Source organism: Bacillus rossius, chromosome 1, assembly GCF_032445375.1.
Source record: "Bacillus rossius redtenbacheri isolate Brsri chromosome 1, Brsri_v3, whole genome shotgun sequence".
Lineage (NCBI taxonomy): Eukaryota > Metazoa > Arthropoda > Insecta > Phasmatodea > Bacillidae > Bacillus > Bacillus rossius.
Genome location: NC_086330.1, coordinates 191,063,597 through 191,079,708, shown reverse-complemented (window position 1 = coordinate 191,079,708; position 16,112 = coordinate 191,063,597). Strand labels below are relative to the sequence as shown.

Sequence of the window (16,112 nt, the reverse complement as noted above, 5' to 3'; positions counted from 1 at the left end):
TGAAATTTAACTTTGTTTCATTTCTTTGGTCAGGCCACGTGGTGACCTGGCCCACCTCCTAAACCGATTGTTTGCCGTTGGCTTTTTATCCGCATCGCATGAACAATGTAGACACGAGGAATGTTTAATAAATATCAGGTGTGAATTTCGAGTGTATATTATTTCGGTCACGTTTGCCCCGGTGTAGTCACCTGGCGTGTGGGATGACTTGAGCCCACCTAGGTAAAGATTAGAGCATTACACGAGTGTACCAGCGTGCCCGCCGCTGAGAGCGGGTGTTAGGGGCCAACGAAGCAGTATTAGGGTTGTGTGTCTCGTCGCACTTGGGCGACATCACGGCCCGAGAAAGGAGTCTCGCCGGGTCCACGTGCCCTCAAATCACGTGGTGGCGCCCAAACTCAGTATCAGTCGCCTTAGACAACCCTGTGCGATAGCAGAGCAATAACCATGCTTTATGTATATCCATGAGTCCGAGGCATGGTGGAAAATTTGCCTGAAGTCCAATTAACTACTACTCTGTGTAAAGAAAAGTTTGAATACATAAGCTTAAAATAAGAATCAAGTAATAAACAAAACAATAATTTTAATGAAAAAAAAAAGCACGGGGTGCTTGAAATCAGTTGTCTTAAATTTTCTACCACTAACATCTATTTTCAGGACAGGGCCATTATGAAAAAAAAAAAAAGAGAGAGCACCCCACACTTTTTTTTATTAAAATTGTTGTATTTTTTAAGCTTAAGTATTAAAATATTTTATTAAACAGAATTGTAGTTAATTCCATCACTGGTCAACAAATTACTTAAATTTTAAGTGTGTCTTTTTAGTTTTTTAAAATATAATTTTTAGTAACTTGATTTCTGCTTCTTTTTTTTATTGCTTGCCTTGCACTTTTGTTTGTTTCATAGCCCGTTAATGAATTGTAACTGGGCAACCACATTTTGATTTGTTTCTTATGTAGGTAATCATAACTTACCCTCTTTTATCGCATAATCGTCGCACCCATATTTTAGGTCGTCAAAATTGGGATAAAAAAACTTCTCGCGTAAACGTTGCATGATGTTTCTGGTCCTGCTATTAGATGCAGAGCGCTTTGTGTAGGTATCTTTTCCTTATACAACAATGTATTTTAAAGTATAAATCTAATATTTATTCTGACATTACCACTTACTTATTTAATTAACGGAAGTACGAAGTTGTCTGACGTGTAAATTTTCTAATAAAGACGTTTTTAAACGTTATTTCCTTTATCTGATCCTCTGCGTCGCCGTGGTGTAGGTATCTTTTCCATATAAAACAATGTTTTTTAAAGTATAAATATAATATTTATTCGTACATTATCACTTACTTATTTAATTAACAGAAATACGAAGTTGTCTGACGTGTAAATTTTCTTTTAAAGAAGTTTTTAAACGTCATAACCTTTGTCTGGTCGACTGCGTCGCCGCAGTGTACTGTTTATAAACATGTAGCCAGAGCTAGTTGGCATCATTCGTGTTTGGTTATGTTGCTGTCCGTATAGAGCGCACGCACGTAGTCGAATATCGATATCTCGCCGCTTGCATGCAACGCGCGCTCTCTGTCAAGAGCAGTGTTAACTACATTTGATGGCCACATTCTTTCGTGGCAAGCGTGTACTAGTTACGCGTTAGTTCACATTAGAGATTCAAGTGGCTTGTGTTCGAGTCACAAATTTTTTTTTGGTTTAAAGTTGAAGAAAGGTTTTGTTGTATGAATTATTAATTTAAATTGTTTGGAGTGCTCTTTTAAACTTCACTTTTTAAATGAACATACTTTCCATGAATGGGTTAGGTTTTCATGAATAACTTTACCTAACAAAAAAATCTTTTCCGCATAATCGTCGCACCCCTACTTTTCAAACTTGATTTTAGAATAAAATGTGCGACGATTATGCGAGAAAACATGGTACTTATTTTATATGCATATTAGCCTTATATTACATTTATTTTGTACGTACTCTTGATTAGTTTTGCAGGCTACCCGAGTTTTGTTGTAAGCTTCTTTAAAATAAATTTATGGTACTGTCCTAGTTGCAATATATTCCATAGTTTAAGTATAATTACTTTGAATGCTTTATTCAATCTTATGCCTTTTATGATTCATTTGTTCTTTTGAAAGCACTTTTCATTCTTATTAATCAATGGGTCTTAGGCCACAGCCAATCTTATCTGTACAGTTGTTCCTTTCCTTAGTTGTGTCAATTGTAACATGGGTTTGTTCATTTTAGTAATTACATATAAGCACTTGTCCGTTCTCTTATCGCTTGCTTTTTATCTACAATAATATTTTTGAGCACTGTTTCTCACCTGGAGGTTATTTTTTGCATTGTAGCACTTTGCAAGCATCATAAATGATTTTTGTTAGGTTATAATTACGCACTAAAGCACAGGGAATCAACATTTCTCTTCTTGGTCTTTGATTATCAGTATAAACTGTTATTCTAGAGTCCTTCCCTGTTCAGTGTGGTTAACAAAATATAGTTTCAATCACATGCCAAAACAAACTAACAGAAGCAAAACGATTCAGGAAACCAGCCTCTTACAGCCAGGTGAACTTGTCATGAAATGGCACATACCCCCATGTCTAAGGAGAACCTCCTGAACTAACTCATTGCAGAACAACACACTTCTGGAAGAACTAAAGAGTGAGCATGGTAGCCATTATCATTCTGGATAACAAGTATTTAGAAGTATTTTGAATACAAAGTTACTTAATTAAGTTCATAATGATCATGTCTCTTCACAGGCCTCACAGACTAACAGAGAATATGTTACAAACCCTCTTCAATCTGCCCTAAGAATAGGTTATTCATGGAGCGAGGTAACACGAAGGTAACCTAGCAGACCAGTCTGGCTATCTGAGAGTTCTGTTTTCCAGTTTCTTGAGATCACTCTATGCTATGCTGGGATGTTCTTACTGTAAGCCACGGCCCCAGCAACCATGGCCTGTGTCTTTGAGTGTTACAGTTTGTAGTGACCTCACTGTCAAGGACCAAACAAAAATAAAAAAGATTACTTGTTTGAATTTTTGTTATCCAACATCTCAAGTTGTATACTGGAATATGAAAAAGTTAAAAACATTGTCCTCATTCAAAAATCAACAAAAGACTACAGGAAAGTTTAGCGCTATGAAAACAGACACTGCCAGTTTTTTTACCTGTGACACCTGAGACATCAATATACAGAAACTGCTTGTTTGTACGACACCTAATTGAAAATGTAATTTTGTCAGTAAATTTCCATTTGGTTCTTTTATTTTAACTTCATTATGATTTAAACACTGAAAACCTGACAGTACTAAACAGTATATTGTGATAAATACTACTAAAAATGCACCACATGAGAAAATGGTGTGAAATACAAAACTTACTGAAAAAACAGACCAACCATCAAAATGATTTTAATTTACTTAACAATTAGTGCTAAAATAATACAGTGAAACTCGTTTAAAATGTTCCCACATAATACTATTTCCATCTCATAAGATCAAATGTTTCCGTCCCACAATTTACATGCAGAACAATTACATTCATTTTTGATCACCCAAAGAAGCTTAGAGGTTTTAATGACACACAACATGCAATTGATGGTGAACCACATTAAAACTTTATATGTTTGGGATATCACACATAATTTTGTTAGAGATTATTTCTGGCGATAGTGAAAGTTCATTCTATCCTCTAGGCTATTGATAAGATTACAAGGTATTCAAATAAGTCTCGGAGGCTAATCTTTGCCTCACAATTTCACAACAAAAATTATTTTATGGAATTCACAACAAAAATTATTTTATGGAATTAAAATACAGTCTGCAACAAATGAAAGATGTCTTTTTCAGCATATTATATTTCCATGTTGGCGCAGCGACTTATACGCCATTAAATCTGCCTTTTACCAAAAAAAAAAATATAATATTTAGTATAAAATTAACATTGGTATTCAAATACGAAAATAAAAAATCTTTTTTTTAGTTACCTCAAAGAATAAGCATCGCTAGTTTTTACAGCAACTATGCATTATAAACTATGAGTGTAGTGAGTCATCATAATTTTTGATTGTCTATTGGTTTTAGGTGTTTTGGCTATAGATTATGGCCCTCAGAATCTGTAAAATAAATGTGTAAACTGGAAAATACTTTAATAAACTAAAAATCTTTGTAACATGTTTCTTTCCTACAAATATGTACAAATGTACATAGTATATCCATAACTTATTTGGACTAAAAAAAATGTAACAAGAGTTATTTTGTCACCATAAAATATTTTTCTTAGTGTGTCATTCTGTGTATTTTGTGGTGGCTGCTGAGTAATAAGATTAAAACTGTGTGTTATGGCTTAGCTGAACACTTTTAAAAAACCTTGCTTAGGTACTATCTTCTTTATCTTGTTTTCTATCATTGTGCTAAACGCCGAAACGTACGTTGTACTTGACATAGTGACTTATATTCATACAACACGGAGAAATGTGAAAATATAACCAACTTCAAAATGCTACCAACATACTAATAACTACTCTAGTTCACCAATTATAGAAGCCGGCAACTAAAACATTACACCTTTTCCAGACGTTAATGCACTGAACTATACTTTTGCGTTTTCATTGGCAACTAAATTGTATATTTACTATACAATATTACATTATACGCAGTTTTGGGCAGAGATGTTTTCAAGGGTTAATTTTATAAAGTGTTCAGTTAAGTGTAAATGGATGGTATGCCATCAGAAAAAAAAATTACTTCCCTGTAACTATTTTCCTTAAAATTTATTTTAAACTAATATTTTTAGCATGTGCATATGATTATTGATATAATATATTATATTAATCAAAACATAAAACAACTTTCAGATGTTCAATTATGAACAGAAACATTATTTCTGAAATAGATATTATTTGAAAATTCCTGCTGCGCATCTGTATTCCTACTATAGTCCTTTCCAAGAACTATGGTATCTTAATAAAACATTTTAAAATTTTGTTTGATCGAAATACAGGCTAATTTCTCAAATAGTATTCTGTTAGGTGAAATCAAATCATTATCTTTAAATTGAAGCATATGCTTCTTGCGTCGTCGTACAGCTGAGTGACTCCTTCCCCTCTCTTCCTCCTTTCCCCCTCTCCACTACCTCTTTCGATAGATTTCCCCTCCACATCCCCACGCCTTCCCCTGTAATGTGTTATTCCGCCACAGCTCCAGCGCCCTCTACTTTTGCTTAAAAGAGCCTGCGAGCTCTCGTCTCGGGTCGTTCGGTTGCGGTCGGGGGAGCTGTTTGTACTGGTCAGTATCAGCGATGACGGTAACTTGCATATGGTAACGTCATTCTTCTTGCACGATGTAGTCGTGCACTTTTTTCACATACATTTGTCTCGCCCGTGTAAGTAACTTTATTCAGCCACGTTGTTTGTTGAGCCGCTTTGGCTATAGTATGGGCATTTATGTTTGTGTCTCGCTGTACTGCCAGTCTTGTTATGTGGTTTGCATTGCCACTGATGAACGTAACATCGGTTCCTTGTAATGATAAATTTATTGACTGCTGTATTTTTTGTGTACGCCGCACCGACATTGGCCGCCTAGTTTTGTTGTGGAGCTTTAATCAATTCCTTAATTAACTCTTTTTGTTTGCGGTTTCACGCCTTTCGCACCATTTGTTGCACGAGCCAATATCGTGTCTGGGCTTGAGTAACCTCTCCCCTGGCCGCACCGAACCTCCGCGTTAGGGCTTATCGTTTGATTCTGTCTAAATTGTATTATTGTTTCTTTCAATCATTGTTTTTATGGCCTGCGCAGCCCGCCTTCTTGATATTGCTGTATTTTTATTAGATTCTATTTTACTGTAACATTTTTCTGTACAGCGTTTATCGAGGTACATATAACGGTTCACGTTATATTGTTAAGAATTTATAGTTATGATTGTTATTAATAAAATCAAAAACTAGGTAACGAATGTGGTTGGTCCTGTTTTAGAACAACATACCTAACTCTCTGAATAACTACTTTTTTTTTTCTTAATAGCTTGCAGTCTGGTCGAACCCGTGAGTCCACCGGGCTGCAAAATATCTCACCAAAAGCAATTTAGTAAATTAATGCGTCTTTGCTACTATATTTGATTTCTGGGTGATTTGTCCTTAATTTGATTTTCTTTAAAATGTTGTGCCTTTCAGGAAAAAAATTATATTCGAGAGTAACACCATTTTCTTATTTACGTTTTAACACTCTTCCACAAGTGTTGCGGTTCACACTGAAAGCCAGTCTGGCACTTCTAGCAGCGAAGAGTAAATTAGGTAGCTGATGTCTTCTAACAACAGGAAGGCAGGAATGAATGACCTCACTTCCAAGAATGTCTCTACCTGCTAGCATTTTAGTTTGGCAACATGGCAGCCCACCCCTTTTCTGTCACGGGACTTGGGAGATTATCTTACCGGGAATGCCCAAACATAATAGAAAGAGAGGTCCCACGCGCGAGAGAGACGGAGATACGAGCACTCCTTGCTACCTGAACAGTACCACTAGCGCAGACATGCGGATTTCTCCAACAGTGCAGCGAACCCAGCGCCGTTAATGGTTTGAACAGCAGCTTTTAAACGAAAAAGCAAAACAGATTGCTTTGATGATGTTGAATTTAAAGGATCAAAAGTTGACTTGACCGATTTAAGAATAGGACTGGCATTGTGTACTGGGCATTAAGTAAGTGGATAATCTGAGAGTGTGAGTGGAGAATCAATAAAGGGTTTGGAAAGTATGTATTATTGCCTTAAATTCTATCTGAGTATGAACCCAAGAACATTTTCAATGTTGATGAGTTCTGCCTTTTTTCTCAAAATCTGCCTGATAAGACATTTGTTTTAAAAGGAGAGGCTTGCCATGAGGGTAAGAAAAGCAAGGAGAGGCTAACTGTTCTCTTGGGCCAACATGGAAGGATCTGAGAAGCTTAACCTTTTTAATTTGGAAGGCCAAAAATCTATGATGTTTTAAAAATGTCATAAGTTCACCATGTAGGTACACAAATAAAAAAACAGCATGGATGACTTGTGTCATCTCTGAACAATATTTGCACTCCCTGGATGCCAAAAAGGGAGTAAAACAGCGAAAGATTATTGAGTGTGTGGATCACTGCCCTGCCCATCTGAAGAATGTAGCACACTTGAGAAATGTGAAAATACAGTTTCTTCCTGCTAATTCCATGGATCAGGGTGTTATCAAGGTACAAAAGCAGTATTCCTGCAGACTAATCACAAAAATGAACCACGCAACACCTAACTGTCTATTTTAGATGTACTGCATTTCCTTGCGGCTTCTTGAGATTCGTTGGGCCCAACCATCAATGCCAACTGCTTTAAGGCAGGCAGGCAGGCAGGCAGGCAGGCAGGCAGGCTTTGGAGGTGACACTTTAGCCCCAACTGATGAAGGTGATGATGGTGATGAGGGTGCATGCAATAATGCATGGAAAAGTTTGCAAGGCAAACTAAAAATTACTTGTAGTTTTGACGACTATGTTGAAGCTGAGTGACGTCCTGCGACCTCAAGGTGCTGAAGCGATAGCAAGTAGCAGCAACAATGATGTGGTTGCAGTAGAAGACGATGATGAAGATGAGGATGAGGATGAGGAAAGTGAAGCAAAAGCACCACCAAAACCAACCTGTTCTGATGCCTTAGTGCAACTGGAAGGACTGTTGGACTTCATTCAAAGCACTGTAAGTGTGCCAAACAAATATTTGGAAAAGTGTCTGGCACAATGAAAATTTCATAATGCAGCAAATCGAGAAGAATTCTAAGCAGACAACACTGGATCACTTTTTTCGAAAAATTCAATTTAGTTTATGTAGTGCTGTACTTTTTGTAGAGACTTTTATTACACCATAAAGGTATGTAAGTTAGAATTAGTTTCTTTCAATAAGACATTTAATATTTATTTTGTTATATAGTCTTAGGCACTATTTTTCATAAGAAATTGTTAACATTAGTTAATTTGTTCAATTATACTGTTAGTAAACTATGAAAGGGAGGAAATTTTCCTTTTTCATTCTAAGAAGTTTTCCCAGCTAAGTAGTTTTTTTTTTTTTTAGTCAGTCCCTTGAAAAAAAAACATTTTACAGAGTTTCACTGTATTTTGAACTTACAAATGCTCAACAAAGTTTTGAAAAAATATCGCTCTGCCTTTGCTAAACACTCATGTGACATACTACTCACTGCAATATACTATGTTAAGTCTCAAGACAAATTTGGATTCTCAAGGATGATAAGACTTCTAGCTGAACAAACACAGTACGATTCATTGGAAAGATCATACTATCTTCAATTCAGTGATGAAAATATTTTTGCTTCCAGACACTGTAAAAAAAAAAAATCTGCAATTCAAGATACCAAATATACTCACAAAACACAAGTCAACAACCAAATATTCGTATAGCAACAATTTTGTGAAGACACCATCAAAAATAATGGGCGTAACACAGATTTCCCCTCTCTCCCCCTCCCTTATTCTCCTTCCCCTTCCCCTAGAGTCATTTTTTTTATTACTTGGAGCTTTCCCCTTTCATGCTTCTGTGCAGGTGCATGTTGCACTGTCGCAGGGCATAAAAGGTGTCGGAGCCTCTGCTCCGGCATTCACTCGGGTTTTATTTTTAAACTGTAACTGTATCAGGTATAGAGTTATCTTTTGTATACTTGATTAAAAGCCTTTTAGTTTGTTACGAGCTGTGAGGAAAGCCATGTTGTATTGTGATTTGTCAAGTGTACACGAGCCTTAACGTTTTCGCGTATTCTGCAGGGCCGATGTCTCTACTTGGGATTTATTCTTTTCTTATTGATAGGTTTGCACCCTAAGGTTCCCCCTTAATTTTTGTTAACCCACCTTTAGGCTGATTTGTACTGTGGTAGGCTGACTCCCCATTCGACTTCATGCTTGTGCATTTCTGCGATATCACTTACCACAGCCTTGCCAGGTTTGGTTTTCGGCAATGCAGACTTCCACTCATGAACGCACTTTGTATCATGCTATACTGTTATTTTGGTACTATTTTCTTGTTTTGTAATGTTTATATTCTTTATTGTTGTTCTTTAAATGCCCTTTTGTATGTCAAGAAGTATTTTTCAAAATGTCTGGATATGTGGCTAACCCACCTATGCGTAATGTTTATGGCTCTTAGGGTATTTACTGTATTTTTAAAGTAACTTCTGAGTTGCCCTATAGCACATTAAATTGGCAGAGTTGTCTTGTGAAACACCTGGTAGATTGTTCTTTTAATGTCTTGAAACTTAGTAACTTTTCTTTTGGTAATGTTAAAAAGCTCCTAATGTTGTTCCTGAAATGTTCCTTAATTATTTGTGATAAGTTTAAAGCTATTTTGATAGATTGATTTCACTTTGTTATGATTTGGAGATGTTATATTGAGCATCGTAACTTTTGTGAATTTGCTAGCTATCAGCATTATTGTTTCTTAAGTATAATAATTTTTTTAATACTTTGTATATCTTGGCCTGTGGGTGTTGTTATCAATGTTGTAAATTATAACAGTAATAATTTTTCATTACTTGAAATAAATCTGCCCAAATTTAATAGTGGTTAATGTTATACATTTGATTTATAAATTCTTTTTTTGGCACATCCTCCTCTTACCTACTATGCTCTCTGTATCAGAACTGAGTATATTGACTTGCTTTCCTTTCCTGCACAGATTGGAAGCTGCTCGGAATGTATATTGTTCCTAGGAGGGTTCAGTGTTTACAAATTCGGTTTAAACTCTGGTCGACTGTTTCAGTATTATGATCACAGATTCCACAAAATCTTCTTAATTTAATTATAGCATGAAATTTTGTGGAAACAAATTTATTATGAGCCTATTTTAAGACAAAGAGGTCAGTACTAATATGTTTTTCAACTGTACAAATAAGATACAACTACTTTTTTTTAAGCTGATTACTTAGTACTCACACTCAATGTATGAAAATGTTATTTTACATTACAATCAACACTCGTGTAAAATAATAACGGCTCTAACTTTGGCATTAATAAACCTACACACATATGCATACACCTACAAATTACCAGCAAAGTGAGGTGACTACAAATGCAAACACTAACTTGCAAGATATAATAAACTATCAATTTCTTACTTTCAGAACCAAAATTTCTTCAATCAGACGGTCAGCCTTTCTCTTTAATTTTTTCTTGGCTTCTTCAGTTCCATTCTTCTTACTGAAGACTGCAGCTCTTCGCAACAGTCTCCTGACCAAGTGAACTCTAGCTTGCTTCGAATACCTTCGCATCAACACAATCTGTAAACCAAGAATGTGTCATCGTTAGGGCCTGGAAAATGTTGGTGTTTTCAGTATGCAAAAAGCGGTACTTTCAAATTAGAAAAGTGGTGGTTTAAAGTCGGTATTTTCATTATGCAATGGAAATTTTACCGGTATTTTAAATGTTGACTAAGTTGTGCAGTTATTGAATATAATAGTTTACATATTTAATAAACAATCCATGTATACTAGGAATAGACTAATATGCATAATAACAGTCAATTAAATCCAAAACAGTTACACAATACGGACACGTTGCTATAGATGTTTGCAACTACAAATTTTCTTTTTTTTGGCTGCCGATGCCACATGCTTAGCCGACTTTAGGTGTTTGTCAATGGAATCTTTTCTTTCCCATGAAACTTTACAGTTGCATAATTTGCACATCACTGTGCTATTGTCAGTACAATAAAACCCATGTTTCTGATACATACTGATATGCTCGGTCTCGAGCACTCAAAGTATTATTCGGCATTTTCAAACTCTAGACAGAAATATGTTGCAACATACTACATACAGGCTGTTACGAAAACAATCAACTAAACTTGGCGCGCGAATAAATATCAGCAGTGGAATGCCACTACGTTGGAAACGCTGTCGCGGCTCGTGACGTCAACAACAGATGCTGGCTGCATGATAGTCACGCATGCCCGCACACTCCCAGTCTCGCTGCACAGACTAATTTCGTACCTGCAAAATCATTATTTGCTTATTCTCTTGCTATTTACGAAGTTACACAAAATAAACAACTACGGTAAGATAAATTCGTTAGCCACTAACATGTGTGTTTAGCTTTACACAAAACAAAACTTCTCACAGTCTGGGAAATGTATGATCTTCGTTAAGGAAGCATTCGCTTACATGAGAAGTTAGTAGAAGCTATGTTGGCTAACCTGGACAAACCCGGTTTGTTTTGTTTACATTTTACCATATATGACACAACTTGGATAAATACAAGATATTAGGTTATTATTTTCTTTGATATATTATTTTATACACTTTTCGCAAAATACAATAAACGCGTTCTCATATCCGGCCAAGTGTGCACGGTAGTTTAGAATTCTGCATCATATTATTTTTATTTTTCGTAGAGTGTAAAAGTTTGAGTTTGCTTGCATTCAATAAATACGGTATTGGCATAATGGAGTGGAGGAACAAGGGGTTGCCACTTGAACAAACCCCGGCGCACAAAGAGAAGAAACTTAGTCCGAACTATACCCGAGATCAATCTTGAGCAAGAAAACCATACACAAACACGGCTTATGTAAAAATAAGGTAATTATGCTGAAACACAAGACTTGGGTTAAATGATACTTTGACCTTGTGTGAGTATTAGTGATCTGCAAATACAGTAGAATCTCGCTGATGCGACCCCTCACGGTTTCGGGAAAAACGGACTTATAAACGGAATGGTCGCAATAGAGAATTCGGGCCAATTTCCCCTCCCCCCCCAAATATATCCAAATACATAAAAAATCGCCTTTGTTCACATAGATTTCATATTCAAATAGTCTATGGTGTAAAAAAGACAACTTTTTAAATTCATATTACACCTCGGACTCGCATACCCCGAACAATGGGTTCCGATAAATACTCGCGCTAAGTGAATTCGAGTCATGCGAGTTCGGCTATGCTAGCCGGCTGGTGGTTATTTTCGTTCACAACGTGGCGAAGGAACTTGTGTGGATCAGGTAGAAAACATTCGGCTATAAACGAAAGATATAAGAACAATGCTATCCTGAAATGCTGTGACATGTTTTTGGAGTAGATAATCACAGCGACAGACCGACAGGATGCGCTCCCACCCTTGCCGTCAGTGGTGTTTATTTTGACAGCTCAAGCAATTATCTTTTCCAAGTCCCTTCACAGCGTAAAAAAAAAAGAAAAAAAACTCGTGGGAATGCAGATGGAAAAGTAACTATGCAGTAAAATAAATATATTTACGGCCCTGCTAAATTTTTCTATTCAATAAAATTCGAAGTATTAGTGATTTTTCAGCAGAAACTGCTGTGTGACTAATAAACAAATTATATCATAATAACTTAAACTTATAAAGTATTAGTAACGGCGAAGGACAGTCGTATAAGCCCATAAAAATATTTATTTTACCGAGAATGGACTATACAACCTGGCTTTTGTCACACGCGGTGTGGGAGGGGATGAGGATGCTGACAGTTTCTTACGCAGAAGGTTGAAATAAGGGAGGGAATGTGTTGAAATGTTAGTTGAGAAAGGAAGGGGGGGGTGTTTTTACATGGTTTGTGGCTCTGGTAAGGATGAGCCTTGAAGAATTAGCAGGGGATGGGAGAGGTAAGCGTCACGTCATGTATGACGTCAAGCCGCCGCTACCGCCAGCCTGGCCGGACGAGTTTCTTACGCTCTCGCAGAAGCTATCACAGCGGTTTTTCATGCGGGCGGGTAAGATAACATGACAGCTGAGACGGCTTTTCGTGCGATAGTAGACGCGCCGAGCTCAGCTAGACACTGCCGCGTGGACAGTCTAGAGGGGTGGAATCTATTTTTAGCCGTCTTTCGTATGCCTGCCTGCTTACAGTACAGCTCTCGCCAAGATAAACGTGAACACATAGCGCCCAACAAAGTGTAACATACTTGATTTTCAGCAGAGTTTACTCAAATTTTCAACTTTCTCTGCTCAAATTTTTCACGGTTTCTCAAAAAAAAGGTCGTATAAACGGAATGGACGAATCAGAGGGGAGTCGCATCGGTGGGATTTTACTGTAATGGTACACTTTTCGTGTTTTCGCGCGAATTTTCGCAAAATTCCAGGCCCTAGTCATTGTGCGGTAGCTACTGTAAGACCAAATGCTCTTTTTACACAGGTACGTCACCTCACTGGATGAACCCCCCCCCCCCCCCCCCCCCCTTCCCACTCCCCCATCATCATGGCCACCCGTCACGTTATAGTCACAGGGTCTCAGTCTCAGCTGTATGGTTGGGTTTGCTACATTCAAAACACTGTGAACTCATCCAACATTAAAAATACTGTGAAATCGATGAACCGCCGGTTATGAATTACAAGTATGTAACTGTTCCGTAACACGTATAAAATTATTTTCCTTTATCCTGGTCGAATGATCCTGCATATATTTATCCTGTGATCCATGATGCTAATTTCTTTAATTTAGTACATCAAAATATCCTGGCCAAAACTAAACTTAACATCAATACAAACTAATTATGTCAGGTCTTGAGGAAATTTTTTATTTGTATTTTAACTTACGATCATAATTCAATGTTATAACACAAGTTTTAATATGTACAGGATCTTTCAAAGTACCAAATTAAAATGGCAACCATCATGTACTACAGATCCAATGAATACAGGATCATGCCATCAGTATTAAGGGATAAACTTAGATACGTGATAGAGAACTTTTACCAAATTACCTAATACTGTACTATTTAACTAACCTAATCTAACCAGACGTCCACATATTAGCCTATAGTAATTTTAATGTACTTAACCAAACATTAACAAAATTTCACAGTAGGTATTTTTAATGTAGTTAACTTCAACTTAACAACCATTTTAACAACTTTACACTATGTGTAATGTACCTAACCTAACATTGCTACCGTTATAGTGGTAAACTACAGCAATGCCATTTCACAGAATACTTGGTAATAACTATAGAAAGTAAGAATCTTTTTCCGATTTTTAGTATATTTGTAGCACCAAGTCTCACTTGTCTGGTATTAACTAGTAAAAAATAAAATTAATGTCTCAGAAAAAACCATTGGTTAATTTTATATTAATTCATATATTAGGTGAACACAAAAGCAAAGGTTGGGTACACTGAATTGGTGAAATTCAAAAAAGACTATTGTCAAACCATTAAAATATACTCTCTCGCAAAATAGATTTTATTATTTTACTGGCTTTTAAGAAATCAAGTATTTATGAAGGACTTTGAAACTAAACTGAGAACATTTGTTTGGTAAGCCGAATTAAAAATATTAATGGAAAACTATACAAATTGCAGTATGTTAAATCATTTATACAGTGATTTTTATCATTTTTAATAAAATATTTTTTTCATTTTCAATACCTTTTACTATACAACTTCATTCAACTTCAGTGCCTTCCACTGTATTAATATATAGGGTCAATCCATGTGAAATCAACCAGTGCTCTGAACCTTACCATTTCAGATTTTGTTAGTTTTTGGTACACTTGTTGTATCATGGAACAGTTGAAAAATACAAAATTTTAAATTTTTTGGGCTGGTAGTTTTTGAGTAATAGCCATTCAAAAAAGTAAAAAATCATATTTTTTTCAATATTTGGAAACAGTAAAAATTTTATTACTTCAAAACTATTAGGTCTTGAAAGCTCAAACTTGTTTATTCTCTTCGGGTTTTAATGGGCTTTAACCTGATATATAACATGACTGTTTTCCATCAACTTCCATTTTTTTCAAAACAAGTAAAAAATATTTTTTTAGAAATATCAAAAACACCCCTTTTATTTTATTTTTAGAAAAACATATGTTATTTGTATACTAATAAGCTACCTATATGCAAAGTTTCATAATGGACCAACAATGGACTCATCTAAAAAAAAAAATATTGTCTTAATAGTGCTTAACCAAATTTGCTGATAAATGTCACCAAAGAATGAGCATTTAATATTAGGTTTTTTAAATGCAAATATAATCTAAGTTTTATTACTGAATAATCAGAATGTATACATTTTGTACTGAAGCCATCAAAATGTTTTATTAATATACAAATTGTAAGTTTTAATGTGTTTGTAAGAATAGCTATATAATTTTTTTTTTTAATGTTGCTTTCACTGTGAAAATGATTCCCAACATAACCTGTACATTTCTGTGGCTCTCTTGTTTATCCCAGTCAGTTGTTGTAGGACTGTGAACTTTATGGTTGTCTACATATTTGTAATGTGTTGAATGTAAATTATTTGTGTGCACACTTCTTTCAAAGTGTCAAGACTGTTATTTATATAGAGTGAACTATTATTAGCATTTGTTATAAAGCTAAATATTTATTTTTAATTCCTAAAAATGGCAAACAAACATCAAAAAAATAACTGGTGTATTTATAATGTTAAATGTTGTACCGGTAACCCATACAAGGAACAAAACCATCTGAAATTGGAGAAAAAAATCTCTCAGAAATGTGACAGATAGTATGTGTTCTTTAAATACAGACATTAAAATGGGTACGAAAATATGTAACAAATGTAGGAAAAAAGTGTATAATGAACTTAAAATATCAGAACAGATGGATGGTAATGTAGCTGGTAAGAGTCAAAAGGATGACATTGATGATGACTCATTTACTGACTCAGGAGCATCGATACATTACTTAAATAAATCACTGGAACTTATTGGTGAATGTCCCATAAAAAAGAAAAAACTTGGGGTAGAAAATTACTCCACAAAAAAAAAATAGAAAAAATAGTGACAAGCTTGGATAACAAATTCATTTCTTCTAAGAAAGAAAGTAAAGAAGGAAACAAAGAAGAAAAATGTGAGTCTGAAACTATTGAACAATTCAAAAAAAATTTGCCCAAACAACTAAGCGAAGTGAAAAAATGACTATTTTATCCGTGTTACCCGAAAGTTGGACATGTAAAAAAATTGAAGAAGAGTTTGGTGTCACTAATTATATGGCTCGCGCTGTAAAAAAATTAGTATGTGAAAAGGGAGTTCTTTCAACTCCGAACCCAAAGCCTGGCAAAACATTAAGTGAAGATACTGCACAGCTTGTTAAAGATTTTTATCAAGAGGATGACATAAGTAGAATTATGCCTGGTAA

At 35.5% G+C, this 16,112-nt stretch overlaps 1 protein-coding gene and 1 long non-coding RNA gene across 2 annotated transcripts in view; one reads left to right on the top strand and one right to left on the bottom strand.

Moving 5' to 3' along the window:
• The window catches only part of LOC134527173 (uncharacterized), a 36,899-nt gene extending 25,773 nt beyond the window's left edge, over positions 1-11,126 (bottom strand). Inside the window, exons 1-2 of the long non-coding RNA XR_010074117.1 lie at positions 11,002-11,126; positions 10,129-10,290 (exon numbers count right to left, since the gene is read on the bottom strand). This is a non-coding gene — a long non-coding RNA (uncharacterized LOC134527173). The remainder of the gene's footprint in view (positions 1-10,128; positions 10,291-11,001) is intronic.
• The window catches only part of LOC134527172 (importin-11-like), a 251,035-nt gene that overhangs the window by 88,505 nt on the left and 146,418 nt on the right, over positions 1-16,112 (top strand). The gene's annotated exons all lie outside the window — the stretch shown is intronic.